Source organism: Mixophyes fleayi, chromosome 4 (assembly GCF_038048845.1).
Source record: "Mixophyes fleayi isolate aMixFle1 chromosome 4, aMixFle1.hap1, whole genome shotgun sequence".
NCBI lineage: Eukaryota > Metazoa > Chordata > Amphibia > Anura > Limnodynastidae > Mixophyes > Mixophyes fleayi.
This window is the reverse complement of record NC_134405.1, coordinates 56,673,338-56,695,056: the sequence shown is the minus strand read 5'-3', so window position 1 is coordinate 56,695,056 and position 21,719 is coordinate 56,673,338. Positions and strand designations below refer to the sequence as shown.

At 40.5% G+C, this 21,719-nt stretch overlaps 1 protein-coding gene across 1 annotated transcript in view; it reads left to right on the top strand.

Annotated features, from left to right (window-relative positions):
• PIWIL2 (piwi like RNA-mediated gene silencing 2) overlaps window positions 1-21,719 on the top strand; it is a 208,612-nt gene that overhangs the window by 28,976 nt on the left and 157,917 nt on the right. The window lies entirely within an intron of this gene.

The following is a 21,719-nucleotide window of genomic DNA, read 5'->3' as shown; positions in this document are numbered from 1 at the left end:
TGGTGAGGAAATTGACCTGGTAATCATTAAAAATAAAGCATTCCATGTTTTAGGAGAAGTTATATTTCGTTGCATTGTAGCAATATTATAAAATTATATATTTAAATTGTATCTTGTAAATGGTGCTTGTTTTGATTTTTCCCTAACTCATGTTCTTCTTCTCTGGTGTCATGTAAAATTGTTTGTTTCTACTTTCAAAATATGTGTGTCTAACATTGTAGTATAGACTTCAGTGTTCAGTCCCACACAGTTTCTTCCCCAATCATCTTATCTACACAATGTTTCTTAAAAGCTGGTTTGTATCATTTTCACTGCATTTATTATCCTCTCCCACACAAAAATGGATATGTGTGAAACGTGGCAATCAAACCTATAGTTCTAATAATGAAGGTTAGAGTATCCGCTAGAAGTCTAGCTGATTAGTGAGGGTAAATCTGTCTGATTAGTGAGGGTAAATCTGTCTGATTAGTGAGGGTAAATCTGTCTGATTAGTGAGGGTAAATCTGTCTGATTAGTGAGGGTAAATCTGTCTGATTAGTGAGGGTAAATCTGTCTGATTAGTGAGGGTAAATCTGTCTGATTAGTGAGGGTAAATCTGTCTGATTAGTGAGGGTAAATCTGTCTGATTAGTGAGGGTAAATCTGTCTGATTAGTGAGGGTAAATCTGTCTGATTAGTGAGGGTAAATCTGTCTGATTAGTGTTTTCTTTGCCTCACTCTTGGGCAGTGCAGTTACATTTTAAAAACACTGAACTTGATGGACATAAGCTGTTATAGTATGTTAGATAACTACAGCAGATTTAGATTTAGTTCATATAGAGGGCATATTCTGATGCTGGGCCTTGTAATGTCTTACTGAACATCATTTTTCTCCCCATTTGTGCCACATATAGGGGCGTATTCAATTGTTAGCGTTAACGCTAACAAACGAGCGCTCAAAAAATCTTAGCGTTAATTCGGTAATTACTCGTGGAATTTTGAAATTTCGCGAGTAAACTACTGTATTAACGCTTTTTGCGCGCAATATTACCGTATAAACGGTAATATTTTTTGAGCGCTTGTTTATCAGCGTTACCGCTAACAATTGAATACGCCCCATATTGTGTTGTGTTACCATTTTTTTTTCTTAAGGTAAAAACACCAAAAGGAAACCCTAGTGTGCTCTATCCCCTAATCTCTGTAACAGAAGATGGTGTTTAAAAGGAGACCGAGAACTCTTTTGGATCAGAAAAATACAAATGAAAAGATTAGGAGTGCAAGTTGTGGCACTTATAGTTGGGGAAAAATATATTGGAAGCAGAATTAATGTTGAAATAAAAAAGTATTTGGCCTGTTGATAAAAACATATGATTGTATTAAAACTACATACAAACAAGCAAACATACAAGCACTATCACTTAATCTGGATCAGTTAATTCATATATCATGATATATTAACTTATTATTATTATTATACTGCAGTACTTTAATACTTTGATTTTAATTGAAATGATGATCTTCAATGGTGTATGATTAGTGTACAATCATTATGTATAAGCTTTCCACATCATTAAATAGAAGTAGTTGGAGAGATGAATATATGGAAAATGTAATGTCCGTTTCTATCGCCACCAATAAAGATTGTCCGATGCGATTAATGTGGTTCCAGCGCACAAAGAGATTTAATAGCAAGATATATAAAAGTATAACAAAATACAAGAAGGTATAATCGATACATTACGCTTGCGCACTGAATCCAGTAACAGTCATTCAATCCTGAAGTCTGGGGGAAAAGAGAGAGTTACTGGGCCAGTGCCTGTTTATATGCAGTTTTGTTAGATAAAAACAGTGATGATGCCACAATGTACACAAAGATAACTAAAAGAGTTCTTCATTGGTTCAGGATTCAGATTAGTCCAGTACAGTACAGGTCATAGGTCACTTCAAACGATTCTTCTCCAAATGTGGGGGCAGCTCATTCCAACAGCTGTGTAAGTGTCTTGTCTAAGGGAACTGCCTAACATCTGGTTTAAACTAACTCATTAACAGAATATCTACGAGAATTAATCTTATACTAATCATAACTAGCGACCTCTATGTGTGATCACTTCTCCGATGATACCGGATTTCTGCTTTTAAAATGTGTATAAATATAAGACCAAACACCCTACATTTCTTAGGACCTGAACCATAAATATCTATAATATAAATGTCTAGTGGCGTGTGTTAGTCTGTCTGTGTGTGAAAAAAAAAAAACCAAGCTGCAGCGCCACCTGCTGGGCAGAGTTATACACTGACCTATATATTTCTTGAAGGAGAAGTGACAGTTGGGAGTGGTTGGTGGTTGCCAGTGGGGAGTTTTTAACACCTTAAGTAGCTTGATGTGACTAGAATGCATGAGTATCATGCACGGGTTAACTGACCTACTAAATTCTTAGTGTGTGTGGAAAAAAAAACCTCAAAAAGGGCTGAAATTTGGTATACTGACATTATTGACGAGTTGAGGGGTCAAACTCATTTTCGTGAGGTAATTTTACCTCATGAACACACATGTGTACAGTGGCGGATCCAGGGGTTTCGATCGGGGCAATCGCCCCCCCTAGCAGGGGTTTGCTGCCGACGGCTGCACAGTATGTGCAGGTCCGTTTGGCAGTGACAGTGTGCTGCCCGGCTGCTCTGATTGTGTTTTAAACACACTGTCCCTGCCTGTCACTGCCGAGCGGACCTGCACATACTGTGCAGCCCCCGGCAGCCTCAGAAGTCGGAAAGGGGGCGGGGCCTAAATCGCCCCGCCCTAACATCCCCTCGGGGAACAAACATTTTCTAGATCCGCCCCTGCATGTGTAGCGGCGTGTGTTAGTGTGTGTGTTAGTGTGTGTGTGTGTGTGTTAGTGTGTGTGTGTCTGTGGAAAAAACTATTTTCTCAGAAAGGGCTCATCCGAATGACCTGAAATTTGGTATACTGACATTTGACCAAAAAATGCATGAGTATCATGCACGGGTTAACTTGTCTTTAATAATTATTTATCATTGTTTAAATAATCTATAATTCTTAAAAAAAAAAAGAATGTGATTTGGAACTTTATTAAAAGTGAACTATTTACAAATGTAGAAGTGACTGTATTTGTTCTGTTTGCTCGTGCGATTGCGTAATTAACCGTGGCATGAAGTAGCGTACTCATTGCAATCGCACATGAAAGTATTACAATCAATACTTTATTCATTTAGAACGACAATTATTCGACTTTGACAGAAATGATTTATTTTTTCATATATAAAATATTTTAAAATGTGCTTCTCATTTTGATATTAATATAGAGTTTTTTGAGTGTTGGACTAATGTAATTTAAACAAATTTAAAACTAGAATATATCAAATCTATTGATGGGAAATGATATTGGCATATCCCTACCTCCTATCTAGATAGTTGTAAGAAACATATTTCCTTTTCTCAAGAATTGGTAGAAACTGCAAATTTTGATAAGTTTGAAGAACAAGCCAAATATATACTGAAAGATTTGAAGATACCAGAAAGTCATGAATGAAACATCCTTTAAACTTAACAGAAATTAATTCCACCCAAAAAATATTTCTTTTATCACACTTTTAGTTAATGAGATAAAATAAATTAAAGAATATAATATGTTGATTTTGTTTAAGGTAATCTGTAATTAAACACTCACCAATTTTAAAAGTTAGAGTCCATGTTGGAACAATTGTTGCCAGACAGACCAAAACAGTTTTTAAACAAGCAAAGACACTAAACAGTGATGAGCAGGAGGCAGTTCTGCGAGTTTTCACCTGCGGCCCTCTTCTCCTTCCTGCTTTAGTGTCAGATTTATTTTAGCTTGTTTAAGATGCCTGCTGATATGTTATTACAGATAGGTGTGTCTTTTTTATTTTTAAATGTATTGTTTAAACATTATTACTGAGATTATGGTTAATGTGATACCCTTTTCAAGGTTAGAGGGCTCCACATTGCAACCCTAGAAGCATTTCAGCTTGCCTATCACTGCACTAAAGTCATATACAATATAGTCATTTAAAAACTGTAAAAACACACTTTGAATAAAACAAGCGTTTTATCAATTTAGCCATTGCAGGGTGTGCAAATTCTGGCTTTGGGAGCATAACTATGTTTTGGTTTTGAGAATAGTGAGAAAAGGTTCAAAGGTGTAATCAATTGTCAGACCACCTTTGTGATCTATGTTGTTGGATGTACTTGTGGATTAAAGTATGTGTGTAAGACTAAACCATGTTTGAGGATGTTAGAGCATATGAAAAATATTAAATACAAACTAGATAATCACAGTAGGGGCTTACAGCAATAGTGTAAGCCCCTGCTATGCACTGGGTTGATGGAGGGGCCTGTCCTGCTGATCAGGTGTTCTGTCTTTCTCCTCAGGTGTTCGTTAGATGCTTCTTACATAGCTGTAGAAAAAAAGTCTCTGCAGGAGTCGACCATTCTCGATCTGGAATTAGACCTTGATTACAACGGATGCAAGCCTTCGGGTTTGGGGAGCTGTCTGTTTTTGCGCCCAGTTTCAGGGTCTTTTGGTCTCTAGAAGAATCCAAACTTCCAATCAATGTATTCGATCTGCGCTCACCATTTGCTACAGTTAAAGGCGTTGAAGGTGCATTCTGACAATGCCACGGCGGTGGCGTTCCTTAATCAGTAGGGCGGCAACAAGAGTCCTTTAGCCATGTGAGAGGCACACAGGATTTTTCAGTGGGACAAATTCTATGTTCAGGCTTACATGGCAATTTTTATCCAAGGGGTACAAAATTGGAAAGTGGATTTTCTTAGCAGGCAGACTCTGCATCCCAGTGAATGGTCCCTCCATCTGGAGGTGTTTGCCAGTTGGTAGACAGGTGGGGTCAAACTGACATCGACATGATGGCGTCTTGGTTGAACCACAAATTCCAGCTCTAATCCTCTCAGGTGAGAGATCCTCATTCTGTCTCAGTAGGCGCCATGTCCGTTCCTTGGCGATTACACTTATTTTACCTATTCCCACTGTTAGACATGTGTGAGGACTGTACGTTCTGGTGGGTTCTTTCAAAAATCACCCAGGCAAATATCCAAAATAATATAAATAGATTTATTTAACAAAATGGTAGCACCAAACAGCAATGATAATATGTAAATGTTAACCTGCAACAAATAGCACTACAGTCTAGCACAGACAACATGCATGGTATAATATAACCTTCACTCCCGTATCATAGTCACTCTCAGGGGTTGCTGTCCATCCACGTTTCCTCTGTGACACAGACCCTCTCCTCTTGAAGACTACCAGCATGGCAGCGGTTCTGGGTCATTGTCACCCCGCTTTTGCTTTTGATACAATTAGGGACAGGTATTGTTCTTAAGCTGTACAGCAGAGTTTGTTTAAGCAAGAGAGATCATAATCCAGAGACATTGGGTATGATTCATTAAGGAAAGTACAACAGAAAAAAAAATTAGTAACTTTGGACCCTGGCAATACCATGTTGTATTGGAGGGGAAGGTAAATTTAAAATGTGAGGACAGATTTATAATTGGGGTAGAGCATGTCCTAGATCAACTTTTTTTTTTTAAATATATTTTATTCAGTTTTTGTCAAAGAGAAACGGTACAGCATATGGTATGACAATACAACTCATAACAGTGTTAACAACAAGAGTTTATAATACAGGTAGGATATAGAACTCGGAACCACTACAGAAGGAATGGTCCTCAAGTGTAGTCACATGTGGGTAGGCGTGTGTCAATAGTATAATGGTTATGAGATAACCGGAGTACCATGAAGGAAAAACGGAAGGGGGGAGAGGAAGAGTAAATATCTGATGTTGAAAACAGAGAGGAGGAGGATAGTGGGGGGGAGGGGAGGTTGTGTTAGTAGAGGGAAGAACAGAGAAGAAGGAAGGGAAAACAAGTCCTAGCGAGACTCAGGTCAAAATTTACTGAAATATCTATTTTTCATTTTTTAAGAAGAGGAATGCGTAGCGGAGGAGTAATCCTGCCACCTATGCCATGTGGAGAAAAATTTGTAAGGGCGATCATTAACTATACTAGTCATGTGTTCTAGGTTATATGTATATCAAACACTCTGAATTAGTTCAGTAATAAAAGGTGTGAGGAAACCGGGGTTATAACCAAAGCTCTCTAGATATCCAGTCCTCTAGGTTCACAGGTCACACAGGTAAGAAGACAGGAAAGAAATAATAATCCCTTTTATTAAACAAAGTGCACACACTTAGTAAAATACAACAGTGCTCCCCAAGGAGAAACTTGTTCCCCCACCAAATATATCAAGTGTCAGAAAATCACCACTGCAAGTAAAAACTCCCCAACAAAGTCCCCAGCAGGTTACCTCCAAGCACAGAGTCCTAGCAGGCCCAAACTTCTGGTAATAAAATCCACAGCTGACAATCCAAGTGGGCCAGGGTTTCTGATCCATAATGTGGGTCTGTGTATCTTGCTGATCCCAGCCGCTTGGTGGGACCCTGGGTATTAGTCTCCCTACCGATGTAGGCTCACCAATTCCCCAGAATCTGCGAGTGTCTCCCGATGGAGTGGTAACAGAATCAGTCCTAGAGGTACACTGTCCGATCTCTGTCAAGAAGCTCCTGCCTCAAGCATTCCTTTAAGGCCCTGCGAGAATACGGTTACTCTTAAACAGTCCAAGTCCTCGCTGTCTCAAGATTCTCCAACAACAACCCCCTCCCCCAGACAGCTCCTTTTTGTCCCCGTCTCACAAGACCTCTGATCCTGGCCACCTCCCTGGGTCAACCCCCCACCCATTGTCCTCTTGTGATTGGTGGTGTGAAGAGTTTGGGTGGTAACAGGGGTGGAAATAGTGCATGACATCAGTGTTCTCCCCCCTGCGGGGATGGTGCCATTCGGACTGTGTTGCAGAGTTGCTAGAACAATAGTTAGCAAACAGGGAGAGATCCCCTCCTGATTTTAGATAAGGTCCTGACCCTCCTCTTTTTAACTCCTTCCACTACTTTTTGATGTCACAGGGTCCACAGCTGATTCACATTTCCTGTGAGCTGCCTCCCCCTCCCTCTCTGGACACCACAACAATAACAGATTTGGCCACCGGGCGGCATTTAATAACAGAGTGGGCCATGGTTGTTCAATTGGCCCACTGAGGACAGACCGGGTTGGCACGATATTCTCAATATATGGCCCTAGACTAGTTATTTTATAAATAAGGTCAGCTACCTCCTTCCAGAAAGGGATGATTTTTGGGCAGCTCCACCAAATATGTGACAGGGAGTCTCGATGGCCCCAGTTACGCCAGCAGAGGTCAGAGGCTGTCGGATAGATTTTTTTTTAGTTTGGATGGGACTAAATACCAGCGGAATAAGAGTTTGTAAGAATTTTCTTTTATCTGTGTACAGATAGAGGATTTGGCAACTGCCTCGCGAATCTCCGTCCTTTCCTCTTGTTCCAAAGTCTCAGCCATCTCCACCTCACAGCGGAGCTCATGAGCCTTTGTCAGGCAGAATAGAATAGATATTAAGCCTTTAGATGACGTTTTGTTTTTACAGAAGGTTTCTAGGGGAGAGGGATTGAGAGGAACCCGAGGATCTATTAAGGTAGAGAAAATGTGCCGGATTTGTAGGTATTGGTAAAACACGGACGTCGAGAGGTGAAAGCGCTCACGGAGATCAGCAAAGGTCGGAAAAAACCCCATTGGGACTATGTCAGAGAGAAACAAAATATTCTGTTTTGTCCATTGAGAAAATAATTTTGGATTAATACCCGGGGGGAAAGAGGGTTATGCTACAGAGGAAACATCTGTTTAGGATTAGCCAAAAGTTTGAAAGTGCTGGTGCAATATTTCCATATTTCTAAAGAGAAGCGAACTGTTGAGGGGAGAGTGTGCGGAGGGGGAAGGTCTTTAGGGTCTAGCCAAAATAAGATACTGGGGGATAGCATCTGAAGGAGGTCCGCTTCCATTTCAACCCAAAGCCTGGTCCGCGGAAGGGAATGAGAGAGGACCGCTTGGGGGAGGTGAGACACCAGGTAGTATTTATGGAGCCAGGGAAGCCCCAAATCACCGTTACGAGCATGACGAAAGAGAACTTTGAGGCAAACTCTTGGACGCCGGCCGGACCATACAAAGTGTGAGATGCTTGCCTGGAGGTCTTTGAGAAAAAGTGATGGGACACGTACAGGTAGGGTCTGGAAGAGATACAGGATCCTTGGCAGAATATTCATCTTAACTGAAGCCACTCTACCAATCCAAGAAATATACTTCAGGGACCAGGATTTAAGGTCACGCTTCAGGGCGGTTACTAGTGGGGGAAAGTTGGCAGTGAAAAGACGATCATAGGTTTTGGTAAGATTAAACCCTAGGTACTTAATGTGATGTGGCTGCCAATGAAATTTAAAGGCGTCTTGCAAGTGTATTTGAACGTTCGAAGGGAGATTGAAGGATAGGACCTCAGTCTTATCGGAGTTGATTTTAAAGTTCAAAAGGAGACCATATTCGTTAATTTCAGCTAAAACAGAGACATGAGGGTTTGTAAGGGTGAGAATCACATTGTCTGCATACAGGGCTAGTTTGGATGATCTTAAGCCTGTGGATATACCAGAGATGTTGGGGTTGAGGCGAATTCTGGAGGCAAGAGGTTCCATTATTAGAGCAAAGAGTAGGGGAGAGAGGGGGCATCCCTGTCTGGTGTCATTCCGAATTTGGAATGCCGCTGAAGCACATCCATTGGCCAGAACTGTTGCTTAGGGGTTGAAATAGAGGGAGGCAATTCCATTAAGAAAGGGGCCTTGAATGTTCGCTACTTTGAGGGCCTCACGCATGAAAGGCCATGAAACCCGGTCAAAGGCTTTTTCAGCATCAAGCGCGAGCACCAGAGCTCGAGTTTTAAGTTTATTTGAAGCATGGATCAAGTTGATGATTTTCCTAGTATTATCGCCCGCTTGGCGGTTGGGAATGAATCCCACCTATATTACCTGGTGTGAAAAGAAGGGGTACCCTACCTCTTCTTTTTGTTTGTCCAGGTTGCTTATGTTCTTGCAGAATGGGCTGGATACTGGTTTGCGCCTTCGTTTCCTTAAGGTTCAGGTGTCTATTCTTTCGGTCTCCTTTCAAAGAAGACTTGCTATTATCCCTAATTGTGCTTCATGTACAGCCTCTATTTGTTCCTCCTGTAGTGCCTTGGGATTTAAATTTGGTGTTAAATACTTCACAGAATTCTCCGTTTGAACCCTTAGACATCACGGATTTAAATTTTTTGGCTTGGAAAACTGTTTTCCTCTTGGCCATCGCGTCCGATAGAAGAGTTTCAGAGCATTCAGCATTATCATGCAAGTCTCCTCTTATTATTTTTCATTTGGATAGGGCAGTTTTTTAAAATAAGCCTTCATTACTCCCTAAGGTGGTGTCAAGATTCCACATAAATTAAGACTTTGTCATCCCTGTTCTGACCAATTGTCGGCCTTCAGAGGACAAAGTTTCTCTTTGTTCTCTAGATGTAGCCTGTGCTTTGCGTACGTGTGTGCTTAGGACTCAAGATTTGCACAGTACAGAGGATCTTTCGGTCCTTTATGATGTACACAAGAGAGTCTGGGCAGCCTCCATGGTGTCTTTTGCTTGATGGATTACGACTGTAATCCGTCAGGTTTATAATGGGGCAGGACAGATTATTCCGGATAATCTTCGGACTCGATCCAATAAGCCAGTGAGTGCTTCCTGGGCGGCACGGCGTGATGCCTCAACTGAACAGTTGTGTTTGGCAGCCACCCAGTCCTGCGTTCACACGTTTACAGGTTTTATGTATTTGCATCAGGAGATGCAGGTGAGGGTGCTTCGCGCCATTTCTTCTGAGCGTTCCCACTTGTAATTGCAGCTTTGGTATGTCCTGGTGTCGCCTAATAGGAGGATAGAGTAAATAAGATTTTTATGCTTACGTAATATTTGTTTCTCTTAGTCCATTGGAGGATACCTGGACACCCTTGACACTCTGGTTTCTCCTTTTTTATTTTTTCAAATATATTATATTGAAAGTTTTACAGTTTCAACAGCATACAGGTTAGACTATGACTCAAACATTTTGTTAATAAAAGTAAACTAATAAGTACATTGTTATGAAGAGACATATCAAATGAATTGAAAGTGAAAAGAAGAAGACAGAAGTAGAATGAAAGGAAAAGGGGGAAGGGAAAGGGGGAAGGAAACTCAGCCCGGCATCCTGATGTCAGCAAAGCGTTGAGTAAATCATTTGCAGTCAAGGTCACAATATCTTACTTTCCATTTAACTTAAACTCTGATTTTGATCGGTCCCTGGTTGAAATGCTCCGTAGACGGCCAGCCAAGGTTGCCAAGTATTTTGAAACTTAAGGGGTTTATCATTTATTATACTTGTGATGTGTTCACAATGATAAGTCTGCCATATTCTGTTTATGATTTCAGCTAGAGTGGGGGGTTCTGTGTTTTTCCAGTTTGCTGCCACTGCAGTTTTAGCGGCGTTCAGAATATGGCCCACAAGCGCTGCTGTTTGTTTGCCAATGTCTGGTTTCTCCTTTTGTATGACATGTTATCATTTTTGTTCAAGAAAATGTTGTTCTTACACTTTTTTTGTTGTTTCTTATCTGTCTGTTGTCTTCTTTTCTGTGGGGCTTGGTTAAACATAAATTGGCTCCTATACAGGAAGGGATTTAGAGAGGGAGGAGCTAGTGCTAGTTAACGAAGTTCTTAAATTGCCCATTACCTATCCCCACTGCTTTTTACACTAGTCTCCCCGGTGTCCCCAATGGAGAAATGGTTTTTACGTAAGTATTAAAATCCTATTTTATTGTTTTTATGTTCATGTTTATCTATAGAGTCCATTTGGTGCTTTTCTAAGGCAGAATAAAAGTTATCTTCTACTCTGTTTTATGCCCCTTCTCATCTCCAACAGATTATCCCTGCTGAGAATGGGTCTAATAAGGGGAGAGCAGCGGCTGAAAGCATTTTCAGTGTCTAAAGAAAATAATGTATTTTTATTATGATTTAATCCATTGCAAACAATGTACCAGTTATTTATTATATAATAGATACATTTTAAAAGTAGAAGTGCAACACTGTATGTTAACATAGTTCTAGTTCTATCATTCTAAATAATCACATAAAAATATAAACTTTGTTGAAAGTATTTCAAAGCACAAGTAATTAGTATAATTAAGCTTTTTATATTTATAAATTAAGCTCAGTTATGCACACATATATATAGCTTCTAATTAGCAACCGCTTAGTCCCAAATGTCTCCAAGAGGTCTTTTAAGCTCCTCCACAAAAGGAACAAATAAAGCACAATAAATCCATTGCAAGTAAATAATGTACATTCAAAGTTCTAGCTGTGCGTAAATACTTCATAATGTAAAGTCATGGAAATTGCTTAATAGAGCTTTCAGTGGATAGTGACATAAACATTCCCAATGCTTCAGACTAGCTCTACATGTGTACATGGGTTCTCTACTCAATAAATAATTCCACTTATGAAGTGTATTCTTTGCATATCTATCTGTTGGCCATTTCTGAATAAACAATCACAAACATAAGATAACACATCATAACATGTTTATATTACATGCAGATAAAAGTGTTTTCCTGGAGGAAGTTATTTAAAAATAGAAAGTTTCTTTTGATTATTTGGGCACAAAGGGACTCATGCTGAGTTGGAAGCTAAGTAGGCCTTAAAAAGCTGCTTGTAAAAATAGTGTATTTACGCCTGTATGTTATGTAGAAGACATCGGAAAATATGTCCAGTTGTGCTCCAGTATCATTAAATCGGGTGTATTTACACCCAGATTTATTTACATACAACCATGTTATAAGCACGAGAATTTTTTTTTTAACATTTGTTTTGTTCGTGAGAAACGCATTAGCCTTTAGGTTTTGTTTTAAATAAAAATCCTGCTATAAACAGCAGGTACAGTCTTACATTTCATATACGAATGAAAGTAGCAACAATTCATTCTAAAAATATGCTACCAAAACCATATTATATAGGCAAGAGCAATTAAGAAAGTAAGGTGAATGTGCGATCAGCCAATCAAAAGTAGGTAGCTAGTGCTGGCACTGTCATCATCAGTGTGTATTTGCATCAGCACTCAGGCACCAGCAATTGATTGCAGCTTCTGAAAAGCGTACCTGCATCTCCATGCAATTTCATGAACATCCTGTAATGTACTCAGTCTGTATTTGCTTTCCCCTTCCTTCCTTGCAAGTACCAAAATTGCAGTGTCTGTTTTTTTGTGAGCATGTGCAGTACAAATATGTGTATTGTACACTAAGCAATCACCAAATATTCATACATGCTACAGGTAAGGTTCTTATAATGGTGACTTGACAGTCACTGTATATCATCATTAAATAAACAAAAACTAGATGAATTTATTAATTTAATTTATTTTATATAATTTTGGTGATCATATTCTGGCATGTATCATTACAATACTTATATAACCAAGATGGCAATTTGCATGCTGGCAGCTGCTTAATACCACACATGTCATTCATTCATGTACGTGGTGTGAAAAGAGCAGCCCACACCTGCTGTTCCATCCTGATCAACAATAGCATACAGCTATAGTATAAATCCCTAGTCTAATACTATCTCTAGAGGACATCATTTTACAAACAGATTAGTTTGAAAAGCAAAACAAAAAAACAACCTTTCCACACTATACATAAAGCAGTCAGTTACGGTTATAGCAACCCACACAGCAATCATTATTCCAAAAATTGGCAGTATTCGCACTATAAAGAGAGTTTATGATAAAGACTAACATTTGTTTTCTGTTTTCCAAAACGATATATGAACACCAGAACCATGCACCTGTAGATCACCTAATCTTATCAAGGTGGGAGCTTAGTGTTAATGCTGTTATGTAACCTACTATAATGGCTTAATTTTTTTTAAAAAAATAAAACTTATTTTGAAATGTGCAATGCTTCTTATGGTATAATAATTAACTTATTCGTTGGAACATAATATATATAATTATATATATATATATATATATATATATATAATTAATAATAAAGTCACTACACCCTGCGTTTCCAACGTCACCCCAGCAGTTTTACAGGATTGGCTGGGAATGCTAGGGGAAGGAGCAAGTTTGCAGAATAGGGCATGAATCATACAAGAGGTGGTGGGGGGTCTCAATAAGAGTACTCAGGGGACAGCACGGTGGCTTAGTGGTTAGCACTTCTGCCTCACAGCACTGGGGTCATGAGTTTGATTCCCAACCATGGCCTTATCTGTGTGGAGTTTGTGTGTTCTCCCCATGTTTGCGTGGGTTTCCTCCCGGTGCTCCGGTTTCCTCCCACACTCCAAAAACATACTGGTAGGTTAATTGGCTGCTATTAAATTGCCCTTAGTCTCTCTCGGTCTATGTGTGTGTGTGCTAGTTAGGAAATTTAGATTGCAAGGTCCAATGGGGCAGGGACTGATGTGAATGAGTTCTCTGTACAGCGCTGTGAAATTAGTGGCGCTATATAAATAAATATTTGATGACTGCAGGTGATGAGGATCCTCTGAGACAGCCCCAACTGGGATATAGTTGGGGCCGTGTCCGGGGTCCCAACCTTTTGTGAAAGCGCGAAGATTGACACCTATCTGCATATCTTTGAGAACCTGATATGTGTCTATGCGATCGATCAAGAAGTAGGAATGGTCCAGGTACTTGGGACTGAGTGTGGAAAAATGCTGGATGCCTACCAGGCGTTAATCCCCAGGATGCGTGGAGTATGAGTCCAAAAAAAGCACTGTTGCCATATTCAAGGTGACTGCAGAGACTTACAGGTACAGATTTTGTACCCTGAACAAAAGTGGGTCACAATCGCGTGCAGAGTTTGCCTGCCAGCTGAGGAGGGCGTGCAGCAAGTGGATATAGGGCAATTTCTGTAATGCAGGAACAGAATTTAATCCTGCTGGAGCAGCTGACTTTGAAAATGGCTCCAGGTATGCAGGGATGGCTGGCTGACTGAAAACCTCAGTCTCCTGAGGAGGCAGCCGAGCTGACTGATGGTTATGTGGCCAGTAGACTCAGATGGAGAATCTCTAGTGTATCTAGTAATGTGCCTGCTGGGGGAGGGGCTCGACCGAATCCAAAAGAGTGTGTGCAGAAGAGTCCCTCTTTATCCAACGGAATTTCAGGAGAACCCCGATGGAGGGAGCCAACGAGGCGAAGGGCACAAGAACAGGATCTCTGGCAGTGTTGTCATTGCAACCAAGTGAATCACCTGAAGAGTTTCCAATTTCCTGATACCCGACTCGTGCTGGTGTCGGTGGTACAGCAGACCCGGTGGTTATCGCTGTCCTGTACCTAGGGAAGCAGGTTATTGCTCCATCTTAGGACCTGTCATCAACTCACTCCAGCGGGACATACTCGCCAGGTTCTGGGTATTGTTGCACCCACAGGAGTGGGGAGACAAATACCCAGAGCCTAACCACGGTGGTGGAGAATTGGCCATGCGGCCGGGAACTGCAAGATACCAAGACTCCCTGGACCTCTGTTTACAGTCTCTTTTGTCTTTGGGACTTTTGTGCTGCTAAGGTGGGTGGGGAACCTTGCTTGGACTCCTATTGAGTGATCCGCTGAACTATTGTTTAAAGTGTGCACTTTTATATTCTGTTGTTTTACTGTAAGAAAAGTAGATAGCGTTGTATCTTTTGTTCTCCTCGTCTGTGTGATTTCTGAACCTAAGGGGGGCCAGGTAATTTGGTAAACTTCGGTTCTAAAAACCAGATATCCTCACAATGACAAAAAAACTGTCTTAATTATCAGAATTGCTGTGTGTTTATCATACTGTTTGGTTTACCTGAAAAGAAAAATGTTTAAGCTTGCTACAGATATGGCACTTTAATGGAAAAATTGCACGAAAGTAGCTTGTGTTCTACCATCAGTGATCGCCCAGTACATTACAATCCTGATCAGATATTTATCGGTGCTTAATAAACTGGTAGGCTGCATACTTGTTTCGGCTACAACTTGGCTACCTGACCTTTGTGTAGGTTATCTTAAAACAAACCTTATTTTTTCATTGGAAGTCAGCATTCTAGAGCTAAAGAGTTTTGGAGGCAAATGGAATGATAGAAATAGGGCAGTAGTTGGAGCAAGAGGCTCAAGAGATATTTTTTTTTTTTAGGATTAGTGAGACGAGCTTGTGCTTAAATGAGAAGGGTAATGTGCCAGTGGAGAGAGACTGGTTGAAGAGGTGAGCGAGAGGCGGCACGCAAATTGTTAGAGTAAGCAGAGATGTTGGGGGCATGTATTGGAATGAGATAAGCGAGATGTTTACAAGTGAAAAGAAGGTCAGAGGGGCTGGGGAATGCAGAAGAAAGTGAGTGGGGCATGTAGTGGTCTTCCATAAGGAGATAATGATGTTGATTTTCTTTTCTTGTATAATCCTTGTTTTGTATTTTTGTTTTATATTTTTGTATTAAATTTGTATAAACTTTGTTTATTGAAAGTATGCAGAGAAAAACAGGCTGTGATACAACATCATGCATCTTTAGACTTCCACATTTTATCAAAACAGTGAAACACAAAAGAAATATAGAAAAGCTAAAGAGAGCAAGAAAAGAAGGTGGGGGGATAAGGGATGGGGGAATGAAGGAATGGGGAAAGGAAGGGTGAGGGGGGCAAGGGGTACATTGGGAGGTGGTTTGGGATGACCCTTCATGGGGAAAAAGGCTCCTAGAGGGCCCGATGGCCTGTGTAACCTCTATTGAATGACTAAAACATAAAAACCATAAGGGACAGGAGGGACAATCAATGGGTCCACAAGTGATGTCCATTCATCACTTAGTCTCTACCCAAAATATATAATCCTTTTAAGTCAGTTTATTTAAATTCTATCCATTTGAACTGTGTGGATGCAAATTCTGAGGACTTATCGTTTGTGGGCGAAATCAGATCATCCATTGCCATGTAGTAATCCAATCTGGTGTACCAATCTTTAAGCGAAAGGGGATTAGGACATTTCTATTGAAGAGGTATGATCGCCTTAGCAGCTTTGCTCAAGTAAATCAATAACGATTTTTTTTTATACTTGCTAATGGGAATTTTAAATAGATTAACGAGCCAAGAAGCCGGTTCTAAGGGAACCTCACAATTTAAGATGACCTTAGTGGTTTGAATGACCTCTGTCCAAAACTGTTGTATTCGGGGACAATGCCACCAAACATGCAAGTAGAACCGTTTTGCCTATCTCCAACAGACACCAGACGTTTCTGGGTATATCTTTTGGAGTAAGCTCGGATGTTCACACCCTGAACATCCTGAAGCTATCTCTGAGGGATGTGGAAAGGTAGGGTCTGCATCAGATAGAAATTTCAGATAAATTATTCCTTTTGACCACATTAACTCTACCAATTCAAGTTAGATTGTTTGGAGTACTATTTGTTATAAACAAATAGTTGCAGGGGATGTAGTGTATGAGGATATAAGCCAGATATCTATAATGGCAAGGAGGTTGAGGGATTTTTAAATGAATAGATCGGTATAAATAGAATAGATGGATGGATGATCTATCTGTGTTTGTTACAAATATCTCCATTTTCAGAGTGCACTGGAAAAGGGGTGAAGGTTAATGAAGAATAATGTTGGAGAAATTGTTAGTACTAGATGGATGGGACATTTTAGGGTAGAAAGAGGAATGTGAACAGATAATGGGATGTCCAGAGCTGGATGAGATATTACCAAAGAAGCTGGGAAAAAAAGAAGACATGGAAGGATGATTGTGAGTGGGAGGTTTGTTACTGCTGGTATAGATTGGTGAGGAGGGCAGTAATGACAGGGAATTAATGTTAGTAGTGGGACAAATAGAATGCTAGTGGCTCATTCCACATGAATGCCGGTGTTCCAGACAGAAGTGGTCCGTGTGCCACGTATGGCACACATGCCAGGAGTTGCCGATCCCTAATCTAGGTAATGCAGGACAGGGGAGGTAGTGGCGGCCCCCTGGCTGGGATAATGGTTTAGAGAAACAAGAGGCAAGAGTTGGTACTATAAGGAGGCACTCCAGTCCCATGTCAGCGGAAATGTATTTTCTTTAAAACCTTATCTTTATTATTTCTCAATTAAAATAAGAATATATGAACAGCTATCCTAAGTAATTTCACATGACCCTAATCCATAGTTGTAAAATATTTTTAAAAATAGAGAAAGTGAATATAATAGATAGAAATAAGTGAATTAAAATATTTTTTCAACCCCTAGTTGGAGCCAGCATAATAGGGTTTAAATGTAAATTGTTTTATTTTATGAAAGTAATATTGTATTAATAACTTATTCAATTCATTTCATATATGTGTGTTTCTTTTATTTTCCACACATCTTTTGTACTTGTTTATAAGTTTCAAACACTTGTGAATATATAGTTACAGTCCCATATGGAAACGGAAAATGGCGCTGTGGGGATTTGAGCTAATGGTCTGGTCCTCTGTTGGGGTGGCATCCAAAGCAGTGAATGCGGAGAGTATAATTGAAGCATATCTGACTCAACGAGGGTCCATATTCTGCGATAGGGGTGCCAAAGAATACATTGAGACGTGTGTTGCTTGATAGTATTTTAATATATTTGGGAGGCCAAGACCGCCGTTAGTTTGATGTTTAGCAAGAATTCGTTTTCGTACCCTTGGTCTACCCCCTGCTCAAATTAATTTGGAAAGCGTTTGTTGAAGGTGCTTAAGAGTACATGTGTGGGTACTGGGATTGGAAGTGTTTGCCACAAGTAAAGTAGTCTGGGTAAAATGTTTATTTTAATAGAGGGCATGCGGCCAATCAGGAGATAAGAAGTTTATTCAATTGTGCTAAATTAGATTTTATCGTGTTGATGAGTCTGGGAAAGTTGGCCGAATACAGTTGGGAGTAATTCTTTGTTAGGTAAACCCCGAGATACTTGATCTATTTATGTTGCCAACTGAAGTTATAATTAGCTTTGAGATTTTGAACGTCCTGTTGAGGCATATTAAGGTCTAGTATTTTAGATTTATCTTTGTTTGTTTATTTTATAGATTGAAAGAGAACTATAGTTAAATATTTCTTTAAAGAGGTTAAGTTGGGATATGTGTGGTTTAGATATTGTTACTATAGCATCATCGGCATATAGAACGATCTTATGATCTTATGATCTCTTGAGTTTGTAAGGATGCCTGTGATTTCAGTGTTGTTTCTAATTTTTGCTGCTAGGGTGTTATGTGCGTAGTGTCGCTAACCAATAACGATTGTCGAACCTCGATTTGTGTTTCCAAAGCACAAAGATTTATTCGCAATAAGTAGAATAATATGCTCAAGCGAAGTAATAGTAAATACAGCCGTTACTTATCGCAGGCGCTCTGGATCCAGTGCAGTCATTCAATCCAGTCTGGGGACAAGATGTCTGAACACTAGATGTGAAGCTGCTGCTTATATACACAATCAAATACAGTAATACAATGAAGATGGTATAGCTTGCATCTATTGGTCCAGGTCTCAGGAATGTCCAAGGGGTTGTCAATCATTGGCTGGTTCATCCTAAGGAATCCAAAGGAGGGGGTCATCTCTGCAGGGGGTATGCTCTGCTCTTCCCGCCAAGATTCCTTAGTCTTAAGTAGTTCATAATTCCCTATCATTCATAACTTGTGTATGCACTCTGCGATTCCCTCGCAGAGTGAACCAAACAGTAGGATATGTAACAAGGTTCATTATGATACCACTCATGATGTTATTCCTTCAACCCGTTCCGTGTATTTCACTAATATGTATGTAACTCTGATATAACATATAAATACTACTATATTTCGACATAACTGACTATGTGTTGCAACTACCATTAATGTGTACTATTTTATAAGTATGCGTGTTTGTGCGAATGTATGGTAAAAGACCAATTACTGTTGCTGCCACGTGTAGTGGATGCGTACGCCCTTTCACACCGTAGCGTGCCCTTGTACGTCAATGCGTACCGTACGCATCTTTTCAGACACAGACAACCAAGTTTGCTAGACTTTAATTGAAATGACTTTATCCAATTTGCTGACTTCGACAGCTCCACCCTTTGATAGTGTAATAAACTATCACCCAATCACCGTTTCAAGTTCAGGATTATACAATACTTCTTCACAGACCATGATCTCGGTTTCTGGTACCACCCTTTCAGTCTCTTTCTCAGTGTTACTCCTATGAGACCGTTTTCCACACTTCAACACAGTAGGAACACATTTGACAACTAAACCAATTGCTAAGATGACACCCAGTATAAGGAGAAGGAGCTTACCTACACTAGCAACCATTTCCTGTACCCACTCCCCCAGACCAGAGAACCATTTCACAGGGTTCAACCACGAGAACCAACCCGCCACCTTTTCCCCGACCTCATATAACGAAGAATTGTGACTCTCTCGAAATTCCCATTTCAGCTGCAGAATTTCATCCATCTTCCGGTCTATAACCTCTTTAGGGTCATCAGTATTATTAGTAATGTACGTGCAACATTTGACACCGAACTGGGTGGCCAGTGTCACACAGTACCCACCAGTAATAGAGGTGAGATAATTTAGTACCAGTCTATGTTGCACCAACTTCTTCTTGTACGCTTGTAGCTCCCTTCCAGTATACCTGAAAGTGTCATCATACATCTCGGTGATATTATCTATTAATTTGGCTAGGTCTTGGATATATTTAAAGTTTAATGTTCCCCGAGCGGTCCTGGTGAGATCTAGAGCAACCATAACTTGGAAACCAGCAGTTTCACTAATCAATTTTGTAGCTATGGGTTCCTCTCTAGGAATCATATTTCTCTTGCCACGGTGTTCATACTGTGTGTGTATGTATGGTGGTGATGTAGTCTTGTGAATATCAACCATTTCTTCATGAGTAATAGTCATGATTTCAGGAACCAGTTTAGCTAAGAAACACAAGCCCTTGGAACTCGGAGTCACCCAGGAATAAGCTTTCCTCCCACAAACAAAATACACATCATCAGGGAGAACATAAGGAGCAGTATGCCCATGAATTATATCACACAGAGTTTTGATAAAACTACCCATGCCCAGTGTCTCCATTTGTTCTAGATACGTGTCGGCATTAATGACATTTTTACATTTATCTGTAGAGACTTTTCCAATGGATACCTTCTTATGCTTGGTTATACGCCCTAATCTGTGACTTCCATCAACATTCCTGCCTAGTAGTGACCTTGTGAGTCTCCCTCTAAAATGAGTGTGGCGAGCCATTGTCTGATCTGATAGGTCAGCCTCCCAATTCTCCAGGCGCTTTGCATGGGATATGTTTAGGCACAGCAAAGATCTGCCTATGGAGTATTGTCGAAGCGTCAGACTAGGGGACCTAGTGTTATTGTACCTCCCTTCTATGGGCCTCCCACCCCTCAATTCGAGTATTTCAGATATGTTTAGAGGGAATGGCACTAGTCCTTTATTATGCTGCCCTTGAGGCACGTGAGAGCACACCCAACACTCGGTTTGGTTTAGCACCTTACCCACAGGGAGTGATAATCCTCCAAAGGATGCCCGCCTATATTCAGAGTACTGGGGGGCTGGCATCGTTGGATGCATCTCTCTTCAACTAGGGAGTCGCAGAACTTGCAGATACAATACTCATCAGACAATAGCCCCTCACACTGCCTCCGAGTTCCTGAGCTAGCAGACCTTTTCATAACCCCTGGACCAAGTTTGATAATGGGCTGCTCTGAGTATCCTATTAACTTTTCTTCGGCCTCCATTTCATCCGTATCACTCCCAGAACTCTCCTCCGTCCTCCATTCTCCTTCACAAAAATAGAATGTCCCAGAAAGAGTAAAAACAAGGAAAATCCTGGAACAAAAGAAAAACAAAAATCGCCACTCCATCGCTGGAAAGATAATGTTGAGGCCACGTCTCTGGTTCAGGTGTCTCGACTGCAGGCTTTAGGTCTCCCGGAACAGGCTCACAAGTGACAGATCTATGTCGTCGGTCTCAGTTTTATCTTGCACTTTCTCCGGATTACGGACTCTCCTGCAGTGGGTGGAATGGACCCAAGTGTCTCTCTCTGCAACCTTCAGTGATGTAGTACAGGTCAGCAGCACTTGGTACGGGCCTTCCCAACGGTCTGTTAAACAACCTGAACGTAAGAAATTGCGGATCATAACATAGTCTCCAGGTTCAACATCATGACAGTTCGTCTCTGGCATACCAGGTGACAGCATTTTTAGTTTTTGTTGTTGTTGTTTTAGCTGTCTACTCATTCTTATAAGATATTGTACAGTCACTTCATTATTACACTTCAAGTCGTCTTGTGGACTCACGATCAAATGAGGTTGTCCTCCGAACAGTATCTCAAAGGGGGACAGATTAAGAGGAGGTCTAGGAGTGGTTCGAATGCTATGGAGGACCAACGGCAAAGCCTCAGGCCATGCCAACCCAGTTTCAGCCATTATCTTACCCAGCTTGTTCTTTATAGTACCGTTTACTCTCTCCACCTTACCACTGGCTTGTGGTCGGTAAGGGGTGTGAAGTCTGCTACTGATTCCCATGAGTTTACACATATTTTGGAAGATATCACCAGTAAAATGGGTACCCCTATCACTTTCAATGATTCTAGGGATACCGAACCTACACACAAAGTCTTGTACAAATTTCTTTGCAGTGAACACAGCAGTATTAGTGGCTGCCGGATATGCTTCTACCCAACCGGAAAACACATCAATACACACTAACACATACTTTAAATTCCTGCACGGTGGTAATTGGATATAGTCAA